The sequence below is a fragment of the Coenobita brevimanus genome, chromosome 34 (assembly GCF_032717465.1).
Source record: "Coenobita brevimanus isolate Jiangsu-jjx chromosome 34, ASM3271746v2, whole genome shotgun sequence".
Classification (NCBI taxonomy): domain Eukaryota; kingdom Metazoa; phylum Arthropoda; class Malacostraca; order Decapoda; family Coenobitidae; genus Coenobita; species Coenobita brevimanus.
The window spans coordinates 14,472,866-14,496,615 of record NC_136987.1 but is presented as its reverse complement, the minus strand read 5'-3'; the positions used below and the strand labels follow the sequence as shown (position 1 = coordinate 14,496,615).

Here is a 23,750-nt window from a genome sequence, read left to right as displayed (position 1 = left end):
TTACCTCCTTTTCACCCTGTGTTCCTTCACCTCTATCAAATTCTATCTTCTCCCTCCTGAAACTTGTCTGTCTCCCTATCTTTCTCTTTCTCTCTCCTTCACGCTCTCTCTCCTGCAGTAGGCTACCTCATCTTTCTTCATTTTACGTTATCCCCCTCAACCGCATTCTCCCTTTCACCTTCCCACTCTGCCTTTGCTTTACACCTGTCCTCCCTCTCTTCCCTACTCTCCCTTCCTCTCTCCCCCTTTCTCCCTCCGGCCCGGATCAAACTCCACAAGGTGTGCTGAGATAAATGGGTTGTCTATGATAGATCCTCGCCCGACGGTTACCCGATACTCTTTCCTTTTGCGCGGGCGAATTTATGGGGAGGGCGAGGACGGGTGTTACATCGCAGGTAGGTTATAGATGCCTTAGTGGCGATGGTGTAACTACTCCATGTGACTGAGTGGCACGGTAACTGAGGACGTTATTACTTCACTATTCTTGCTATATCAGATGTTTCTCACCTTTAAAAGACCAGGTATGCTACCAGTGTACTATAGGTGCTATAGTCGTTACTGAAGGTAGTGCAGGAGACAGTGATATGATTATTGAAATGCTACTGTTATTAATGCTACTAACAGACGATTTATTTTGGTCAAGTTATCTTTTAAATAGGCTGGTGACGTCACTGATGTTGACAGTAGGATTGCAGGTATTACAGGCACTAGTATATATCTCATATCACAACAGGCACTAGTATATATCTCATATCACAACAGGCACTAGTATATATCTCATATCACAACAGGCACTAGTATATATCTCATATCACAACAGGCACTAGTATATATCTCATATCACAATGTGCTGTATGTAGTGTCTGCTAGAGACATACACAGCTTCTCACTAGGAACGTCAATCGATCCTGTTGTCCTAGACCATAAAGAATGTCTTAACACATGATGTATCTCAAACAATCTCTTTTTAGTTCAGACGACACAAGAATTTCATGATACGAGCAGGTTAACCAGACTGAGCCAGTTACCTGACGTCATGGAAACTAACCTTTGAAATCTACCAGACACTACATCCCCACCGAGCCGCACATATTCTTAGATTTCGGAGAGCATAGTCACGAACGGCCCGAGAGTACGATCGAAGGCAGAAGGCAGGAGATTCTAGGAGGTTTGCCGTAACGCTATGTTATGCTGTCAATCACATTTCGATATAACTGTGTACAATAAACTCCGTAACCCAAGAGTGCTCTGTAACTCACCACGCTTACGATACATAAAGGAGGAAGGTGAGAGAGAGCTATCTTTTCACTCTACTTGACGACGCACGATTTTACTAGTAGCGGCCCACGTTACACTCCACTGGCGATAGAAGTGAAGCCTAATCAACGATACACCTACAAACTCTCCATCAAATCAAACCCCTCGGCTACGTTCATCGATATTGGCGGCAGCGATGAACAACGATAAACTAAGATAAACTACTGTACGTTCATAGATAGGATAATAACTGGTGCACTTATAGCCTTCTAATAAAAGGTATCACGTAGTACACAAATTCCAGATGTGCTGTATACTAGTTGTGATATAATCCATTTTTATGTTACTTGACGCTGATAAATTTTCTCCTAGTTACTACCATTAATAAGTAAAAAAAAATCATAATATGGATATGTCTTGTATGTGTGCAACAGACAGCATCAATTAGCAGTCCAAGCTGCTGTCCGTATGACTTTCTTATGATATGAATATTGTGTATTTATCTAGCTGCCTTGATCCCAATTTAGCTGAGCAACAGAGAAAATTTCATTTAACTGATGTAGTACATGGTAAGCACGTACGCATTCTAACCAAATAAAATCTAAAATGGGTTGTTTCTAATTTCATTACCATTGATTCGATGACTTGAAGTGAATTGTGGCAAAATGGGATTTAAATATCAATGGTGGCTGGCTCATGTCTAGGAGTCCCGGGTCCCATTCCCGGCTAAAGCGTTTAAAGCTGTCCACATGTGATCAACCGAATACTGCTTGTTTCTCCAAAACACACACACACACACACACATATATATATATATATATATATATATATATATATATATATATATATATATATATATATCATCGCATCAGCCGTTTCAGTGTCCACTGCGGGACCGGCCTATCCCTACCGAAGTGCGGACGATACAGCCAATGTATCTCTACCAAGTGGCTTAGGCTGTCTGGTAGAGATTGTATGTACGGTGAGAAGTGCTTGTAAGTGTAACTGTAGTATTGGAGTGGCTTTGGATGCGTGTGTAGTCTGTGAACCAAGTGTAACCGGCCCGCGCAAGCCGACTGGGTGCAAGTATACTTTATAGTATGCTACACTGGTTCAACCATAGCACCCTTGTGTCCGCCAATGAAGTATGTGGCATGAAGAACGCTCCCAAAGTTTATTACCCTGGCGGGGAGCGAATCCTCGTTCTTCAGCGTACGAAAACGCACACTTTACCAATGTATCACAAAGGCTCCTATATATATATAGATAGATAGATAGATAGATTGACACACACACACACACACACACACACACACATATATATATATATATATATATATATATATATATATATATATATATATATATATATATATATATATAGATAGTGTTACGGAACAGAGAAAACTGTCCCGCAAAGTTCCAGGTTCAAAACAAAAGAGTTAGGCAAAATTATAAGTTAAAGTTTAATGCTCAAACTAACAACTAAACATTCAGGACTCATAAGGATAATGTAATGGCAAAAAACAGGTTAAATATATGGTTAACTGCAATAGCCTCTATTAACACGAAATTAGCAAGAGTAAATTTATCTAAATCAGCCCTGATAAAATGAGAAAACCGGATAATACTCAGTGAATGCAAGATATATTATTACAGATACAAAGTATTATCAAAAATGACTGACATAAAAACACATGAATCACAAAAACCTCACTAGGCCTACGAATCAACACCTTATGCTATACAGTACAAGGAAAAAATGTAATAACACTTATACTCAAATTACACAGCTGCTAGATGGTTGGAGACTTCCTGAACACTCACAAAAATAATAACTGTACAGGGGATGACAGAGATGTGAGCAAAATGAGGAGTAGATCTAAGTGGCAATTAATGCAGAGACTGAGCTCATTATATAGGGGCCGGCAGAGCTTGATACAACTTGTAAGAAGGACGCGCAAATGAAGCCATAGGGGACAAAGAGTTGACAATCCTGCTCTGAACAACAGAAAGAACGACTTACTCTACTATAAGGGAGAGAAGGGGGAGTGAGGCAGAACACGCTCGTGATCAAACATGCAGCATACTGTACGTTAGAATTATACAAAGGATGATAAAATCATAGGCTATGTAACACCTCCCCACAAAGAAAAAAGAAATTTACAAAGGAAATTTCTTATTACTCTAAAACAATCTGTCTAGTGTCTAGGTAAGCAATCTGCAATAACATTTTCTTTCCCCTTGACATGTTGTATGTCTAATGAATACTCCTGAAGAAGTAGACTCCAACTTGTCAATCTCTGATTTTTATCTTTAAACTTACTAAGGAATTTCAGTGGGTTATGATCGGTATAAATGACTATGGGGTCAAAACCAGAACACAAATAAAATGAAAAATGCTGTAAACTCAAAATCAAGGCCAAAAGCTCTTTCTCAATAGTTCAGTAGTTCTTTTGAGGTGGAGTGAACTTCTTACTGTAATAAGATACAGGGTGTTCAATACCCTGATCATCCTCTTGCAGCAAAACAGCCCCAGCTCCTGTATCACTTGCGTCAACAGCCATCTTAAAAGGCTTAGCAAAATAAGGAGTAGCGAGCACTGGCTGACTTAATAGGATAGCTTTAAGTTTGCTGAAAGAAGATTCACAGTTATCGGTCCAGACAAATTTAACTCCCTTTTTCAGTAGGTCTGTAATTGGTGATACAAGAAATGAAAAGTTAAGAACAAATCTCCTCTAATAACCTACCATTCCCAAAAATCTTTGTAGCTCTTTCCCACTTTTAGGTCTGGGAAGATCACTTATAACCTGAACCTTAGCTCCTGGTGGTGCAACGTGTCCATCACCAATTACGTACCCAAGGTACTGAACTTTAACATGACCAAACTCACACTTTGATAAATTAGCTACAAGATTAGCCTGAACCAAACGCTAAAGAAATTTACTGACATGGCATAGGTGATCTTTCCAGTTGTCACTGAAGATTAAAACATCATCAATATAAACAACACACCCTACCAAACCATCTGTTACAACATTCATGAGCTTCTGAAAAGTGGCTGGTGCATTCTTCATACCATATGGCATTACAGAACATGCAAAAGTCTTTCCTAGTGTTACAAAACATGAGATCTCCCTAGCATGTTCAGTCATAGGTACTTGCCAGTATCCCTTTAACAAATCAAACTTACTTATGTACCTAGCCTTTCCGATCTTGTCTATGCAATCTTCCACGCGAGGGAGAGGGTAAGTGTCTGTTTTGGTTATCTGATTAACACGTCTGTAGTCGATGCAAAGCCGCTGTGACCCAACTGGCTCAGGGACTAGAGTGATAGGAGAACTCCACTCGCTCTGACAGGGCTCAATCATCTTGTGGTCCAACAGGTAGCCAAGCTCCTTCTGGATGAGAGGAACTTTCATTGGGTTCACACGGTAAGGAGGCAGTTTAATTGGCTTTGCGTCTCCAACATCGACATCATGCATCAACACAGTGGTTCTTCCTGGAGTAGCACGGAACACTTGCGGGTACTCCTGCAGTAATGCCGAAAACTCCTGCCCTTCCTCGGGAGGTAGATGAGAAAGCTTAGTCTGGAGATCATTCATGATATCAGGATTCTTCCCCAAACTATCACTCAGGCTCATGCTGCATGGGAGAACTTCACTTGCAGACTCGGGAGGAACAGCTACAGTGCAGACTGGGCTATTTTCGTCCCGCCTGTGATATAACTTTAGCATGTTGATGTGACAAAGCTGCTTGTTCTTTCTACGATCTGGTGTGGCGATGACATAGTTGACATCACTGAGTTTCTTCTCCACGAAATAAGGACCACTAAACTTGGCTTGAAGAGGTTGCCCATGCACTGGTAGCAGAATCAAAACCTGATCTCCTGGCTGAAAGTGGCCTAACCTGGACTTCTTATCATACCAAGTCCTCATCTTCTCCTGAGCAGCTCCTAAATTCTCTCTTGCCAGCTGTAAAGCAGTGGACAGCCGTTCTTAGAACTTCATCACATACTCCAGCAGGTTGACGTCATCTTCCTCCTACAGCCAGCATTCCTTGAGTAGCTTAAGGGGTCCTCTTACTTCATGGCCAAACAGTAGTTCAAAAGGTGAGAAGCCCAGTGATTCATTTGGAGATTCTCTTGCGGCAAATACAACGAATGGAAGACCTTTATCCCAGTCTTTCTGATGTTCCAAACAGTATTTCTTGAGCATCGATTTGAGTGTTTGATGATATCTCTCCAACGCTCCTTGGGTCTGGGGATGGTAAGCTGAAGACGTGATCTGGGTGATGCCCAACTCTTTCAGAGACTGCTTGAAAACATTTGACATGAAATTACTTCCCCAGTCTGACTGTACCTCCTTGGGCAGACCAAACTTTGTGAAGAACCCTAGCATTTCCTTAACCACGTTCTTTGCTGAGATATTTCTAAGTGGAATGGCTTCAGGATAACGAGTAGCCATATCAATCAGGGTCAACACATAAGAAAATCCTGAAGAAGTCTTAGGAAGAGGGCCCACAATATCCACCAACACACGGGTGAATGGCGCCTCAAAAGGAGGAATGGGAACTAGAGGTGCAACCTTTTCGGTCTGATTACACTTCCCACAACTTGACAGGTGTGACAAGACTTACAATACCAGGAAACATCCCTGAAGATACCTGGCCAGTAGAAGTGTTTCAAAATGCGTGCCACAGTCTTCCTCACTCCAAGGTGTCCTGCCAAACTGGAATCATGAGCCACTCTAATGATATCCTGCCTACAAACACGAGGGATGACAACTTGATGTACAACCTCCCATTCACAGTCGGCTGATGCTGTTGGGGGTCTCTACTTCCTCATAAGTACTCCTGACTTTATATAATAACAAGTAGAAGCACCAGCTGACTCTTCCTCACTGCAAGCAGAGTTAGCTAGACCTTTCAACTCAGGGTCAGCAACCTGCAACTCAACCAACTCTTGACGAGACAAATTATCAACACTACGGGGTACTGCCTCATCTGGTGAGTGGTCCAAATTAGCAAGAAAAGTGTCAGCTAGGATAACATCATCATCATCATTATCCTCTAAGTCACCAGTAACTTTAGACTTAGCCCTAGTGACAGCACATGCAGAGAACACATCAGGGACATCACAATCCTGGGCCGCAGCCACTGGCCCACTAGATAACTGAGGAGCTGGACACGCTTGACTTCCACCAATATCATTTCCAAGTAAGAAAGTTAAACCTGACATTGGGAGTGTCTCAACCAACCCAACCATAACAGAACCATTTACAAAACCAGACTCTAAATTCACTCTGCACAGAGGGACAGAGAAGTAATTATTCCCTACACCTTGTAAGATTACAGTTTCATCAGAGGAATTAACATTAGAGCCTAGAACACTGGTCAGCATAAAGGATTGGCAAGCATCTGTATCACGATATATTTTATCTGATTTCCTGTCATTACTGTCCAGAGGACTGACAAAACCATCAGACAGGAAATTAGCACATGAACTCTTGAGAGTGTCACCCACGTCACTGCTCAAAAGAGGAGCTTCATCATGAGAATTTAATTTACCCCTCAAAGCAGGTTCATGTAACTCGGTTAAAGAATTCTGGGAACTCTCAAGGGTGGACACTAGACCAATTGACTGAATATTTAAAGACTCCTTTTTCTACACATCACGCTGTCTCCTGAAACATTTCTCCGTAGTATGACCAAGCTTACTACAATAAGTACATTTACTTTTCTGAAACCTAGAGGTGAAGCTGGTATTTACTTCCTGAGAAACATCATCTTTATTCTCTTTCCTGTTACCTGTACTCTGAGTAGAGGCAACGTACTTACTCTCAGCTTTCCTTTTTTCTTTAGAATATCTCTTGTGAGTGAGAACATATTCATCAGCTAAAACTGCAGCATCAGACAAATTATCTATTCTTCTCTCATCAAGATATAGGCTTACATTATTATTAATACACCTTTTGAAGTCCTCCAGCAAAATCATCTGCTTAAATTTGTCAAAATCAGAATCCACATTCTTAGAATTTAACCACTGCTCTAACAGAGCTTTGATTTTTGCATACTCAACATGGGATTGCTTATCTTGCTTGTAAGTTGTCCTAAATTTTACTCTATAGGCTTCAGGAACAAGTTCATAGGCCTTAAGAATCAAGCTCTTAACTACATCATAATTATCAGATTGATCCTGAGGCAAAGATGCATAAGTTACTTGAGCTTTACCGGTGAGAACACTCTGAAGAAGTACTGGCCAATACTCTTTGGGCCAATTAAAACCTGTAGCTACCCTCTCAAACAGCTGAAAATACTTCGTTAAATCAGATTCATTAAAAGGAAGGACAAGTTTAACATTTTTAGCCACATTAAAATCATCAGAGCTGGATGATCCAGTTCCACCTTGTTTCATGCGATACTCATGGTCTGCCTGAATCCTAGCAAGTTCAAATTGTGTCTCCTGAGAACGTGCCTGAAACTCAGCCTCCTTAGCACAAGCCTCCTGCAGGGCTAGCTGTAACTTAGCTAATTCAATCTGCATTTGCTCATTTGGAGGAGTTACATTAAACAAGCTTTCATTAATCATGTCGACAATTAGATCTTTAGAATGATGAGAGCGAACAACAATTCCCAATTGTTGAGCAACAAGCTTAAGTTTATTCGTTATTCTGTTTTCTACATCACACACTGTTTGCACATTTGACAAAAAATCTTTGGCTTCATCAAGAGTAGTAATAGTAGACATCATGAATAAATCACAGTCACAAAATATCAAGCAATATCCTTATGATAATATCCTGAATATCCTGATAAGAGGTCGCCAAATTTATGTTACGGAACAGAGAAAACTGTCCTGCAAAGTTCCAGGTTCAAAACAAAAGAGTTAGGTAAAATTATAAGTTAAAGTTTAATGCTCAAACTAACAACTAAACATTCAGGACTCATAAGGAAAATGTAATGGCAAAAAACAGGTTAAATATATGGTTAACTGCAATAGCCTCTATTAACAAGAAATTAGCAAGAGTAAATTTATCTAAGTCAGCCCTGATAAAATGAGAAAACCGGATAATACTCAGTGAATGCAAGATATATTATTACAGATACAAAATATTATCAAAAATGACTGACATAAAAACACATGAATCACAAAAACCTCACTAGGCCTACGAATCAACACCTTATGCTATACAGTACAAGGAAAAAATGTAATAACACTTATACTCAAATTACACAGCTGCTAGATGGTTGAAGACTTCCTGAGCACTCACAAAAATAGTAACTGTACAGGGGAGGACAGAGATGTGAGCAAAATGAGGAGTAGATCTAAGTGGCAATTAAAGCAGAGACTGAGCTCATTATATAGGGGCCGGCAGAGCTTGATACAACTTGTAAGAAGGACGCGCAAATGAAGCCATGGGGGACAAAGAGTCGACAATCCTGCTCTGAACAACAGAAAGAACGACTTACTCTACTATAAGGAAGAGAAGGGGCAGTGAGGCAGAACACGCTCGTGATCAAACATGCAGCATACTGTAAGTTAGAATTATACAAAGGATGATGAAATCATAGGCTATGTAACAATATATATATATATATATATATATATATATATATATATATATATATATATATAGGTAGATAGACAGATAGAGAGATAGACAGATAATATGTATACATACCGTACATACTTACATACATACATATACATGTATTTATTTATTTCCATCCGCTGGATCCCACTGGCGCGTCCCCAGCTGGCGGACAGGTGATTTCCTCACCGATATATGAGGTACCGTGTTCTACTGTGTGAACCTTGATAGATATGTAACGCCCCACCACGTATACTGAATAATGTGTCACGAAAACTGTATCCATCAAGAAACTATGTGGTAGGGTGGTAAGATAATTTTGCTACCATCCCCATCCAAGCCTCAATTCTACTGGTAAAGAATATTGGAGTGTTCCTGTTGGATCATCGCCAACTAAATGTCCAACTGCACTGCCTCCTGTGCTGACAGGCAGGGTGCCACCGAAGGTCAGTAGGAAGTGTGTCAGCAAATCAGAGAGCAAAACATGAAAGAAACTGAAATCCATGAAAATCTACATGTACAATGTGAAAAGCCTTGCTGGCGATTACAAACTGAATACCTTAATGACTGAATTAGAAAACACCGGGTGGGATGTTATAAGTCTGAGCGTGATCCACAGAAATGTAGAAACTTCGGTTTAGCCACAAAACAGCAATTCCCTATTTTACTACAAAGGATGACTGAGTTAGTTGTGTAGTGGTTCTAATTAGCAAATATCTTGCAGAGAACATTGCTAAATTCACCAGTGTGCCTGACATACTAGCAAGGATTATATTTTGACCGTGCAAAAGATACACCCTGAAAGTAATACGAGATCTGATCGAAAAGTATCCAGCTTCTACGAGGTAATAGACAAACCAGCTTCCTTATGAAGTTCAGACTTTAATCCCCTTTAAAGTATAAACCATGGGTCTGAACATTCTTGGCCCAGTGGTGCTCGCATTGCTGGAAACATTCTGTATTTTTTTTTTTCCGCCAACATCATCTTTGTCACATTTGTCTTTACCTCACTTGTGTCCCCCAATCTCAAACCTTTCAGCAATATCTTCAGTTTAGGAAATAGCCAAAAGTCTCAGGGAGCAATATTAAAAGAGCAAAGAGCCTGTTGGACCTGTGTGATCCTCTGTTTGGCCAATACATCCTGGGTGAGATGGGATAAATAGGCTGGAGCATTGTCTAGGCTATGTGGGGCTGCCAGTCCTCAGTCTCCCACAACTCTCGTCTCTTGTGACACATTGCATTCTAAAGGCGACAGAGAATTCCTAGGTAGTATTCTTGATTGCTTGGCTTCCTGGAGCATACTCATAAACAATAATGCCATGGTAGTCGGAAAAAATACCTGTCAGTTTCAGCTTCACCTTTTGAAGTGATTGTACCAGTCCTCATTTTCTGTAACACCATGCTTTCATTGCCAAAAACCTGTTCAATCTTCCTGATGGTGTCAGATTGCGTGTCACCATGTTTTTGGCAAAATTTAATGCAGTATACCACGTTGAGTACACCGCTTCCCGTCCGATCAGCGAAGTTAAGCAACGTTGGGTCTGGTTAGTACTTGGATGGGTGACCGCCTGGGAACACCAGACGCTGTTGGCATCCCTACGTGTCAAGTGGGGTTGGTGGAGGATTAGTGCCCCTCCCTGTAAAACAATTAACTCTAAGCCATTGGCCACCCCGTCTGGGATACATGGCGTCTGGCAATGAATGAATGAACCATTGCTTTATTCATACAGTCATTGCCGCACAAAAGGAAAATGCGGCAGGCAAGAAGATTACGTCCTCAAACACACGCTGTTTGGTAGTGAATGGGGTGAGCAACAGCGCTGAATGTATTTGAGCATGCCCACAAACATTCAAGGTCAAGCTCCATTGAGTTGATTCTTCGTACTCTAACCGGTTTACGAGAAAAAAATATACTGTATATATATATATGGTTGGATACTTTTCGAACAGACCTCGTACAAGTATAAGCACACACTTCTCAAAGCACAGATGAATAGAATTATATTGTGACGACATCTCCCAATTATGGACGAAGAAAAATTCGGATATACCATATTTGTGGGGGACTTCAATGCAAATTTGGCAAATGAAAAAAATGGAGAAGCATATATGGATAACTTCAGAGTAGGAACGAGGAATGACAAAAGGCGAAATAGGGGTAAATTGTGTTGATATGTATAACATGAGAATAATGAATCCATTCCTCAACACCAGAAAGGCATTCAATGGAGCACATCTCTCCGACATGGGAAATGTAATTTCCAAACCATTCTTCATAATGGGTTAGGTTTTCTTATCACTGATTAGGCTTTCGTAAAAAGTGTTTTCCAGATCCAGAATCTGCAGTACGATCCGGATAGGTTCCACAAGTTTATCGATTGTTCCCTGGGACATGAGCTATCTACCCACAAAATTTGGTCAAAATCTCTCCTTTATTTTTCAGTAATCCTGCTGACAGACAAGCAAACAAACAAACAAAAAGGGGTGGAAACCAATTCTCCTTGTCGGAGAGAAAAATGGATAAATGAACAGGGAGAAAATGAACCTGAAGAACTCCAAACAAAGTAAAAAACAATGAAATCAACTTCATTAAAGACTATAAGAAAAGCATGATCACTGACGTCAAAGTTATCAACAATGTAAGCAAGTGAAGTGACCATAGAATGATGGAGTGCACAGCCATATTCAGCTTCATAAGTGAAAGAAAAAAGCTAATTAAAAAACAAGATACGCCCACTATTAGCAATCAAAAACAAAATTGCTTCTCAGACAGAAATAAAAACAGATTTCAGGCTCTAAGTTATAACGAGTGAGAAATTGGTGAGGCGAACTGTGGACGAACAAAAGTGTTAAAAGGAATCAGTGGAGGTAGTTGAGAAAGCTAATACATTCAAAACCAACAATTATTCAAAAACGGCCCTCGAACTCATGAAAAGAAGAAATTAGATGAATAAGAAAGATGAAACTGAGAGAGCAGAATTAAATGAACTTATGAACAAGAGACAGAGGAAAAACGAAAAACGAAACATGGACCACCTCAAAGAAACTATCCATCCATTCATCCATCCATCATCCAATCCTACATTGCCCCATGAGAAACGTAGGAGCCCGGGGCTAGGCAGTTGGCCCCGACATAAAAGAAAGAAAAATCCTGAAACATGTTTGAAAGAAACTGGCACTAGGAAAGCAACAAATTATATCACTGACAAACAAAAACGGTGCAGAGAGAAGATCGTGAAGAGTAAAAGAATTTTACAAAGAACTGTATGCATTAAAGACAACAGTACCAACATCTGACTTTTCAGTTGACACAAATGAAATACAAGAAATAACGCCATATAAGTCAAGTTTTCTCATACAAGCATGAACAGGGAAAAGGCTCCAGGAGAAGTTGGAATAGTGGCAGAAATATTATTGAATGCAGGAATCAAAGTACAGTACGGTATTTAACAGACTCACACACATTTACCCAACGTATAAAGAAGAAAAAATCACAAAACGTGGTGTAATGTTATGGTTGTTTTGCTGTACAACAAAGGCAACTCAAAGGATTTTAGTAACTATTGATCTACCAGCTTATTAGCCGTTCTGTGAAGGCTCTACACTAAATTCTTTACGAACAGAGTAACATTAAATATGAATGAAAACTAACATAGTGAGCAGGCAGGATTTCGAAGCGGGTATTGAACTACTGATTATCTACACACAATGATTCAGCTAAATGAGAAAGCTACAGAATGTTAAAAAAAAAAAAAAAAAAAAAAAAACGCTGTCTTTAGGTTTTGTTGAACAGGTACAGGCTTTCGATTCCGTGCAGCACAAAACACTTTCAAATTCAATGATAACATAGCGTAAACAGGAGCGTTGTAAAACTACTTGAAAATATACACAAAGCGGGAACAGGAACAGTTAAATTACATAAAAGTCTCATAAAAAATTAAAACTGAGTAAGGTGTGCGTCAAGGCGATACAATTTCATCAAAATTATTTACAACATGACTTGAAAGCATTTTCAGAAAGCCTCAATGGGTGAACAGAGGAGTAAATATAGACAGAGAAAACTATTTTCGATTTGCAGATGACCTAGTCATTATTTCTGAACATCAGAGACATTACAAGATTTGTTAAATGACTAAAATAGAGTGTCTTAAAGCTGGGCTATGGAAAACAAATTAATCCATAGAGGGACAAGAAGAGATTAACTTGGGTGAGAAAGCAGACTAAAGACAAGGACACTGTAGAAGTTACAAAAGAATATGGGATAACCAACGGAGCAAGAGACTGAATAACTAGACGCCAAGAGATTGTAAGCGTAGCAGTAAAATGCCAGACATAAAGTGGGGAGAAGGGATTGGGAAGATTTCAAGCAAAACTTTGCTGAGATTGGATATGGTTGGAGGAGGTCGTTGTTCACCACTGGACTTGTAATTACTGTTATCTATCTATCTATCTATCTATATCTATCTATCTATCTATCTATCTATATGTGTGTGTGTGTATATTAACCACATATGAAAAGAAAGTAAAGAGAATAAGAAATTTCGTATATTACATCTTCAGAGTGACAGACAGGACTGTGAAGGACATACTCGTATGAACATCTTCAGCAAGGAGGGGCCCACTGAACCAAATCGAGACATGAGCCTCACCTCTACTCGACAAGACCTACATCCTTAACCATAGCAAGTCTATGCAAAGAATTTTAGTTTAAACGTACTGCTTTATAAATAATTCTGTTAACAAGTTATTACCATTATAATGGCCATAGCTCATATTTACAGTGTTCTCAGTTGTGCCAGAAATTAAGCAGAATTCAGTTACATTTCTTTCATCGCACCTTCTACATCTTGCCAGAATCTCTGAGCTTAAATAATCTGTGAGGTGATCGTTGGATGTTTTTACATGTTATATGTCACTAGTCTTTGGTCCGTCCTAACACTACGCTTTCGCTATGAGATCCTGGTTCCGAAATGTTTTCCAGATTGTAATATACAAAACTGATTACGGCTTTTGGTAGTAGGTGGTGGCGACCATCATCCACTCACTTGATGTAGTGCTGCCAACTTCTTCCTTCGCCTTTACCAATCTTTTTGTCATCTCTTTCTGTTTCTCCCATCTTTCCCGTCACATCTTATTGCTCCTTTTTCTTTCTCAGGTAGCTTTACATTGAGTGATAAGCCAAATGGTTTCCTGTACGCCAGGAAACCATTCACAACATTGGGTCGAAACCACATCACCAACCCATACGTGTTCCCGTCGTGTCAACAAATGGATTGGCGGAGGGTTAGTGCCCCTCCCCGTAAAACAACTCAAAGACAAACAGTCACCCCTTACGGGATTATGGCGTCTGGCTATAGATAAATAGAAAGATTAGGCCTACAGTTTTCACGTGGAATTTTGTATATAACACGTGAACTGCTTGATGTGCAATTCTTAATAACAGTTTTCCTGGTGATGCTTTCATACTTGAAACCTACCTGTACATTATTTTTTTTATGTGCGCAATATCAAGAAAATTTTCAATGAATGGGAGGACAAGGGTTCATTGGGTTGTCTGGGGTTCTGATCTATTAGTTTTGTCTCCACAGAAGCATTTCCTTGTTGTATTATTAGACTGGGTCAATATACTGAGTGGATATTTAGATTTGTTTCCCCTATGCTTTGATGCATTTGTAGTTCATCATCTAAGAATTCGGGGTCTGAAATACTATATGCTCCCAAGTACATGGAAATAAAGACATCTTTTAACATTAACGTGATTTTAATAATAATGCACACAGGACATTATAGTTCTAGGTTTTTGGGGTACCTTAGTCTTCAGATCTTTATTCTTGATGTGCTCTACATATAAGAAGAGCAGTCAGTCAAAGTTCAAGGTCGCAAGGAAAGGTCAAAAGCCAAGGTTACAGGGCAAGGGCAACTGAGACAGTTTTGGTCGTATATGAATCAAACTTGGTGAAAGGGTTAATGGTCAGGCAAGAACGATGGGATTCAATTCTGAGAACAGTCAATAAAAGGTCAAGGTAACAAGACAAGGTCAAAATTCGATCTGTGTGTCTGTATGTGAAAAATATAACTAAAGTTTTGGCCACATTTCCCTCCAGTTTGGTAGATGAGCTGAGGATCACCATCAAAGGTCAAGGTAACATGGCACGGTCAGCATACAGTAAATAGTTTGTATCAGGTGTAGACAAAACACTGTGGATGGGCGGAGTTAAAACAAGGATAAAGAGATTCGATTCTTAAAACATTCAATCAAAGGCCAAAAGTCACAGGGAAAGGTCAAGGTCCAAGATCAGTGGACAAAATCAACTCAAACAGACCTGACCTTATTTGAATTAAAGACAGTGGAATGGTAATGTGTTAGGCAAGAATGGGGTACGTCGATTCTGAGAGTAATCAATCGAATGTCAAGGTTATGGGACAATGGCAGAAATTCGGCCCTTAGACCCGTTGGTGGGCGAGGGTGTTACATTCTATGGAGTGCTCCTCGTTTCGTTCTGTTTAATTTGTTATACCCGCGACTCACGAAGCAAGAACGGGTGTTATGTTTTGATCAGTGTGTGGGTGTGGGTGTGGTGGGGGGGGGAGGCAAAATAACTTGCATTTTTTTCTCTCTGATTTTAACTAAGCATGATGGAAGGTTTGAGGGTCAGGCTAAGAAACATTTTTTTTTTCCGAGCATTATGTTAGATATCAAGGCCACAGCGATATATCAAAGCCTGAATTAGGAAAATCAGCTTACACAGTTTTTATCCAATTTAGACCAAACTTAAAGGACAGGTTGACAGTAAGACATGATTGAAGTTAATTTGGTATCAGTCAGCGTGTGTTTGTTAACAAAATAATTCCTTTCCCCCCCCTTTTTTATAACAACAATGGGTCAAAGGCTAAGGTCGCAGGGCTAAGAGAACCTACACAGTTCTTATCCGATTTGAACCAAACTTTATGGAAGAGTTGAGGATAATGCAAGAACTAAATTGAATATTTAAAATAATCAGTCAGAGGTCAAGGTCACTGGAAAAGGTCAATGGTCTAGACAAGGCAAGGTCAGTTCAATCAGTCTGATCTTATTTGAACCAAACTTAGAGACAGTGGCTAAGGTCAGGCAAGAACAAAGTGATCCAGCTTTGGCAACAATCAAAGCTTAAGGTCACAAGGCCAGTGTGTCTGTGTGTGAAGATAAAAACTAAATCAGTTTTATTTTGACTTGGATCCAGCTTGGTGGATAAGTTGAAGATCACCAAAAAGGTTGATTTTCTTTAAACAATAGCTTGGAGTCAAGATCACACGGCAAAGTCAACTTTAACTTATTTTTTAAACGCAATGTAAACAAAACTTTGTGAAAGAGCTCAGGTTAAAAACAAGAAAAAGTGAACTGATTCTGAAATAATCAACCAAAGGTCTATAGGGAAAGGTCGAAGATCAAGGTCAGTGGGCAAAGTCAGTTCAAACAAATCTGATACTAACTGAACCAGATTTGGTGGAGAGGTTAAGGGATACTCAAGAATGGAGTATTCGACTCTGAGAGTAATCTGTCGAAACTAAAACTCACAGGGTAAAGTTAAGTATCTGACCTTTTAGATAAGTTCATGGTCTCCTCTCCCGGAATCCTAGAGTGTTCCTTCTGTTATACTCTTATATTCTTTTCTCTCTCTTCTTTTTGTTTGGGTGTGCTTCTTACTTTACAATACTATTACACATCTTGATTCCCTCGCTTCTCGATTCATTCTTTTATTCCTTTATTCCGATTCTTCGCTTCCACGTATTTTTTCTTTTCTTTTTTCTTTTTTAATATTCCTTATTAAGTCTACTATCTTTCTCTGATTTATACTTTGCATTCAGTTGTACCTGGGATTAATATATTCCTTTATTCTTTTGCCTTCTCCCCTGCCCACAATTCATTACAATCCAGTGGTTCCATTTCTTTTCACAAGTTTCCATTCCGCGCCGTCCCTTCAATCTTTTCAACTCTCTAAACTTTTCGTCCTCTGACTTTCTTGTTTTTTTTTTCTCAACACTTCAACGGACTCACCACCCCTTCCCCCCCCCCTTCACCATCTTCTTTCTCCCTCTCTGTCCTCTTCCATAGCCCCCACCCACCTCCTCCCGAATCTTCCTTCCCCAGAAATATTGAGAAAGTGTTGTATACCGATGCTCTTTCATCCCGTCCGACGAATTTCCCATGACAGTTTTTATATGCAGCATAGTGGTCGTTCGTACTTTTTCCTGCCTGCGTCGATAGGAGGGATGATTGGGTGGGTGTGGACGGGGAAACCTTACTGCTTCATTATATTTTTCTTCTACTTGAAATAGACCGCAGCCATTTTCTTCTCGGTAACAAACAGCCTTAGGTATTTTGCTTCTTGCTATCTTCGCACGTCCTCTCCTCCCAGAATCTTCTTCCCCCCATCTTCATTTATATCCTTTCCACCTTCAATCTTCCTCCACTGCCCTATTTTCGTCCACACCCCATCATACCCAACATTTTTCCTCTACCTCAATCTTTAAAGGCCGATTGGATAAGTACCTGTCTTTTATCTTCCAGTTTAGTAAGTTCAAGCCCAGATAATACATTTCTATAGTACATAAACTATCGTTTACTTTTTTCTGTTTTTCAGAGGCCGGATGATAAAACCCGCAGAACAACATCGATGAATAACTTTGACTTAATGTTATTTTTCCTTTTCAGTTACACAATCTGGAATAAAAGTTTATATCCCTCTTTGCTATGAAATTTCCATGACAGTTCTTCTGTGCTCTATGGTGGTCCTTCTCACTATTTCCTGCCGGTTTCAGCTGGAGGGTTTGGCCAATATGGGGGAGGGGAGCCTTCCTGCTTTTCTATCCTCTTCTTTAGCTGACAGAATTTTTTGTGTTAGTTACAACCTTCCCTATACCAAACATACACGAAAGAACCAACAGGTCTGCTGCTGTTTGCTTTCCTTTCTACTCCTTTGTACTCTGTACTCCTTCACCAACCGATCTTACTCTACTTCCTTCCCTCTTCATTCACTTTCCCAATCTTCATGAACATCTATATCTCCTTTCAAGTATTTTTACAGTATCTTTTAAATCCCTTCCTCCCTCCCTCACCCACCTCTTCCACATACGGCCACCCAAGTTCCCCCATAACCATTCCTAGACCAATCTACACCCTCGGCTCCATCCTCATCTTCCTTGGCGTGATGTCAGAGAATTCTTGACCTCTTTTACAACGATGATGTCCTCTATATTCCACGTTTCTTACCACCACATGAGGTTATTCAGAAACCTTAAAAAAAAAAAAAAAAAAAACTGTGATAATCAAGGCTTTTTCTGACCCTTGCAGTTTGAAAAAATAATCTCGTCTGAAAAGAACAGGTATAATCAAAAAATTGTGACAGGCCTCAGGGGATAAAAAGTTTTACGTGTACCCCGCTCTACCCAATTCCAGCTCGCATATATATATATATATATATATATATATATATATATATATATATATATATATACTCGTATATCTTTTTCTTTCAATCTCTGAGGAAGTAACAGTGATTCAGAACAATCCGGTATTATTTAATATTCAAACATTTGACCCCTCCATTAAGAGAACGTCTTACTAATTTCATTTGCGATATCCCCTGACGATTTTAATTGACTTGTGTGAACCTTCTCAATTCGGAGGGGTTAAGTGTGGCCTGAATTATCTACATCGTTTCGAGAACTCATCCCCAAGTAATCAAAATCGCCTGGAGGGAATGAAAATTGAAAATAAATAACTGAAGCGTTTATAACCCAGAAAAATATCTAAAACAAACCTCTTTAATGCGAGAACTCTTAGTTTTAGTTCAATAAAATCGCCTGTGTTGGCAGGGTTAGAGAGAGAAAAAAATTGAACATGACGTAAACTAGAACTACGATGAAGCTGGAACATAAGTCAAAATAAACCACTTTAGGCGCGAAACTAGCACTGTCTGACCTCCTCATACAATTAACCCTTCAGGTCGAGGACAACCTTTTGATTTTATTCATATTCCCAGAAGACTTCATTCAGCTTAGGAGAGACTTTTTCAACTGCAATCTCCTCATGAAACAACGCGATTCACTCAAACATAATTCCCTCTTTCCACACGCAAGACATTATCACAAGGCTTCAGCAACCACACGAAATTAAGAACAATATTAACGCAAAAAAGAAATATAGGGTTATTGCAACAAAATTCCACCTATCCGCAGACCTCTCTCAGCTTTACAATACACTCAGCTCTAGAAAACTCTTAACAGCATTATTAATTCACAAACAAACACCGTCAAACCCACGCTGCCATCACTACAAAAACCCAGCACGTCGCTTCAGCAACAAGCAGACACTACGTAAACTACTGTGCAGACATAAATCATCTCACACCAACACGCACTGAGTCAGAAGAACAAGCTTCTTTACCTAGGCAGCCCTTTCCACTCGACCCAAAGACAACCCCCTTGACTCTACAAGAGATACGTAATAATGTCACGAAAATAAAACACTTTACATCCGACCGCACGGCATTCAGATCCTCATAAACATCAATAATTGCTCATATGCAATTGTAGCATTCCCACTGCCTTTAATGGTATCCACCGACACAAACTAATCTCCAGAATCTACGACACAAACATGGAGAACACCAAACTTTGGCTTACCATCTACTTACCTGGTAGACTAGCACATGTTATGCTCCAGGACAAATCGTTATGTATACGAAACTTTCTCAGCAGTGTCACCGGGTTATTTTTCTACCACACTTTTCAACTCATATATGTGATATTCCTAAACACCGGCCAGTTACATATATTACCCCTTATGAGGCTGACATTACCATAACGTATCACCACATAGCAGACAATGCCTGCACACTGCAGCACGACTACACTAACTTCACGCACGGGTCGATGACAACTGGCTGAAGATGTTTCCAGCCAAATCCACCATCACACTCGTCACAGCAACAAGCACGAAGACTGCTACTCTCCTGACATCACTTAACAATATACCTGTGCCACACACACTCTCCACTAAAATCCTTTAAGTGACATACAAGTACGACAACGGACTTACCTTTAAGGACCATATACAAGACAATATTAGATGATGCACCCCCAGACTCAGTACACTATGGGCACTTACAGGGAGAGACTTCAGGAAACGAACAGAAGCACTTTCCCTACTCCACAAACAATATAATAAGTCAGTGGTATCCTATGTCTCATCCACAATAAGCCCTCATCCCATCTATCACCCACTGCAACACATTGCAGACCATATAACGAATTGCTCTACGCATCAAACCAATTCCACATCTCATAATTTAAAACTAAAGTCCTCCCTACCAGAAAATATCTAGATATGATCCACATCCAATTCTCCGTGGCGATCAGTGCCAGCTCATAACATCCGTGTCATTACATTACAGAGCCACAAAAGATGCTAAACACATCAAATAATCACCACACAACATAGCCACACCCTCCTCGACAACACTCCACCTCCAGACATTCCAACACTAGCAATGAAGAAACACTTTTATATTTACTTCACACACAGGACAATACAGTTCCACGATCAGAACACTATACTAGAAGCCCCATGCCGACATTCGCACATCCATGACATCCTTAAACAGAGTTGATCAAGTTCACCCAGCGAGAGTTAAATTAGGACATCACCCATCTCTCCTTACCTAACGTACTATATATTGCATTGATTCGGACTGGGTGAAATCACAAATGTCACGTGTCCCGTTTGTTACTGCACAGCACATGGCACATTAAGATGCAGACATACTGTGAACTGTGTAAGGAACCAATGGGCGACCCCATAGGGACGTTTGCGTACCTGTGGTTGATGGATCTGGTCAGCCAGGAAGACCTGGGATAAGCAACAACAACAACAACTGAACAGTTTAGGAACAAACTTCACTTCCTTATTTCCTGCCAGGGGGCTTTCATAAACACAGTAATTTCGCAGGGTAGTTGCTAAAATATACTGCAGAGTATCATTGTACGAAGCTATAAAGGCGATGCAAAATTATCTTTTATTACCTTTTTGTGAGTGCTGCTGAGTACTTGCCTCATACATATCTACCTGTTATTATCTACAGAGGACTTTCCTCAGCTTTGCGAGTTTTATCAAATTTTGCGGGGTTAGGTATAGGCTACATTAGCCCTTTTTCTACCATGTAATTTTGTCTAGTAGCTGCTAGAATACACAGAAAAAAACTTCGTACTGAAGAGGTTAAGCCACTAACCAAAAGATATAATGAAGAAAAAACTAGGGAAAATTATCTTTTAAAATTATTCAAGCTTTTCTTAGAATCTCTACTGTGTGACTTTCTCCTGCGGAAAAAAATGCTGACTTGCTTTAAATAATGGACATCAGGCTGAGTTACGAGATGACCCACTGTGTACCCTTTCTCCTTTACTCCCACTTCCAGTTTTACTGCCTCCACTCAACCCCCCATTTCCTTGCCAGACAGTCTTTTTTTCTAGCTTTTGTGTTCTTTCTCCCACTTCCCATCTTACCTCACCCCACCCCACTACCCATTTGCTTCCCCCACCCAACCCATATTTTCTCACTCTTCTTCCCGCACATGCCCCTCCTCCCACACTCCCTGATGTTTTCCACCCCCACATATCCCATTCTCCCCGCCACCCGACTTTTAACTTCTTTCCCCTTTCCCCATCACTCCTTCCCGCTCTTTTGTTTTCTCTTGCCCACTGCCCATACTCTTCTCCTCAACCCATTCCATTAATCTTCCCTAATCCCTAATTCCTGCCTTCCAATTTTTCCGGCACTCTTCTTCCCATTTTTCTGTCCCCCAATCCTTATTTCTCCCCTTACGCACCGTTTCTCCCTAATCCGTTCCTCATTTACTTCCTCTCACACATCACTCCCCAAATTCCTCTTCACACCCACGGCCCATTTCCTCGCCGCCTCCATAACACACTTCAGCGAGCGTTCATCATTTAAGTGTCGCGTCAATTTTACCCAAGGTGGTTGTTTCCTCCTGCCTGAGAGTTATGTGCCTGGCGTGGTTTGGGGAAGTTCGCATGCTTGGATCCCTCCCTCTCTCCTTTCTTTCTCTTTGTCTTTTCCTCCCTGCTAACTGCCTGTCCGTTCTTCTTTGCTTCCTTCCCTTCCCTCGCTCTCTTCCTCCACTTCAAGCCCCCCTTTCTTTCTCTCTCTCTCTCTCTCTCTCTCTCTCTCTCTCTCTCTCTCTCTCTCTCTCTCTCTCTCTCTCTCTCTCCTGTCTTCCTTCTTTCCTAAAACTTTCTCCGGTCCATCAATTCCTTCTCTCCTTTCCCTGCCTTTCTTTTCTTCCTTCCTCCATTCCCTCCTTTGCTTCCACTCCAGTCCTCCCTCCCTGCGTCCCTCCCTCCACTGGTCCACACTATTTTCATTCTAATTCTGAGATAATCATGTGGCAGTGTGTCGCACGGCACTAAACACACAGTTCTAATTACAGATGTGAGAATATTGACTAGCATCGTAAATACTGTCCCTCTTAATGGGGGGTTGATAGTGCATTTGTTAGCACTTTCAGTCCGCCACAGGAAAAACCTGACTGTCTTGTTTATCCGTTATTTAGAACTGTAGTAATATAAAAACAGCCGATTCCATAATATTTCTGAGACTGTTAACTGATCTTGAATTACAGGCCACAAGGTAAGTAGGCGAGTGAGTAGTGAAAGGAACAATAATGAAAGCCAATTCTTTATTATATGAATATCGTGGTTGCTGCTGGATTTTCCAAGTCCAGTATACAATGAATACGATATCACCACCAGTCCTATTCTAATTAAGAGACAGTCATACGAGCTGAGTTGTACGCCAATAAATATTCACACATGACTGTCAAGGCTGCAGCTGGTGTGTGTTACAAAATAATGTTATAAAGGCGCCTTCCCAAATACAGGGTGAGTTAAAAGCTAGCAACAAAAGAAAAATAAATAATAACATTTTCTATCGCGCAGAAAATTGTCTCGGACTGTGGCAGGATTTTCCAAAGTCATACAATGCGTTCATATAGTGTGTGAAATGTGCCTGCCAGTGTACATGGACAGGATGAACGTTACACCAGGGATATCCATGGTGTGAGGTCCACAGTCTTCACCCCCCTGTACTTAGCAAACACTGACTGTCTACCTTAATGACCCTGCAGTAGTCGATAGCTATAAATCTAACCTTTCTTGTAATTCTGAGACAGTTACGTGGTATAAGCTGTACCGTAGGTCACTACATACTCAGTTAAGATACCGGTAGCTCAGGATAATACTGCTCTTTCTTTCTCTCTCTCTCTCTCTGACGCCACATCCTGTGAGGTATGGCCTAGACAAAAAGAGTCTGCAGACACTCCTGTCCCTACTCAATAACAGTACTATTCCCCACTACCTTATAGCTTTCCTTAATCCCGTATTTTATCTCTCAACCCCATTCTCGCTCTTTGTCCGTGCCAATATTGAGTGTGTGTGTGTGTGTGTGTGTGTGTGTGTGTGTGTGTGTGTGTGTGTGTGTGTGTGTGTGTGTGTGTGTGTGTGTGTGTGTGTGTGTGTGTGTGTGTGTGTGTGTGTGTGTGTGTGTGTGTGTGTGTGTGTGTGTGAGGGAGGAGGTGTTACTAAATGTTAATTCCCGGAAAATCTTTGGTGCTCTTTGTTTCTCCAGGTAAATACTGAACAATAAAACAATAACATTCAATCCCAAACAAACTTCGGGATGCTGGGACCTGACTTATGCCACCTGTGTCCTATTTTAGAAGCTGCCTTGATTTAACACGTAGATCTCGGAGGATGACTTACCTGGTTTGCTTCGTCTAAGGCCACATTGCTGTATTTTACACACCACTGGGCAAGTTTCTTAGATGTAAGGTTAAAAAAAGGAGA

At 40.4% G+C, this 23,750-nt stretch overlaps 1 protein-coding gene and 1 pseudogene across 1 annotated transcript in view; one reads left to right on the top strand and one right to left on the bottom strand.

The window, feature by feature from the left end:
• Positions 1–23,750, bottom strand: part of LOC145396005 (protein amalgam-like) — a 323,136-nt gene that overhangs the window by 203,519 nt on the left and 95,867 nt on the right. The window lies entirely within an intron of this gene.
• On the top strand, positions 10,324–10,441 carry LOC145396134 (5S ribosomal RNA; annotated as a pseudogene).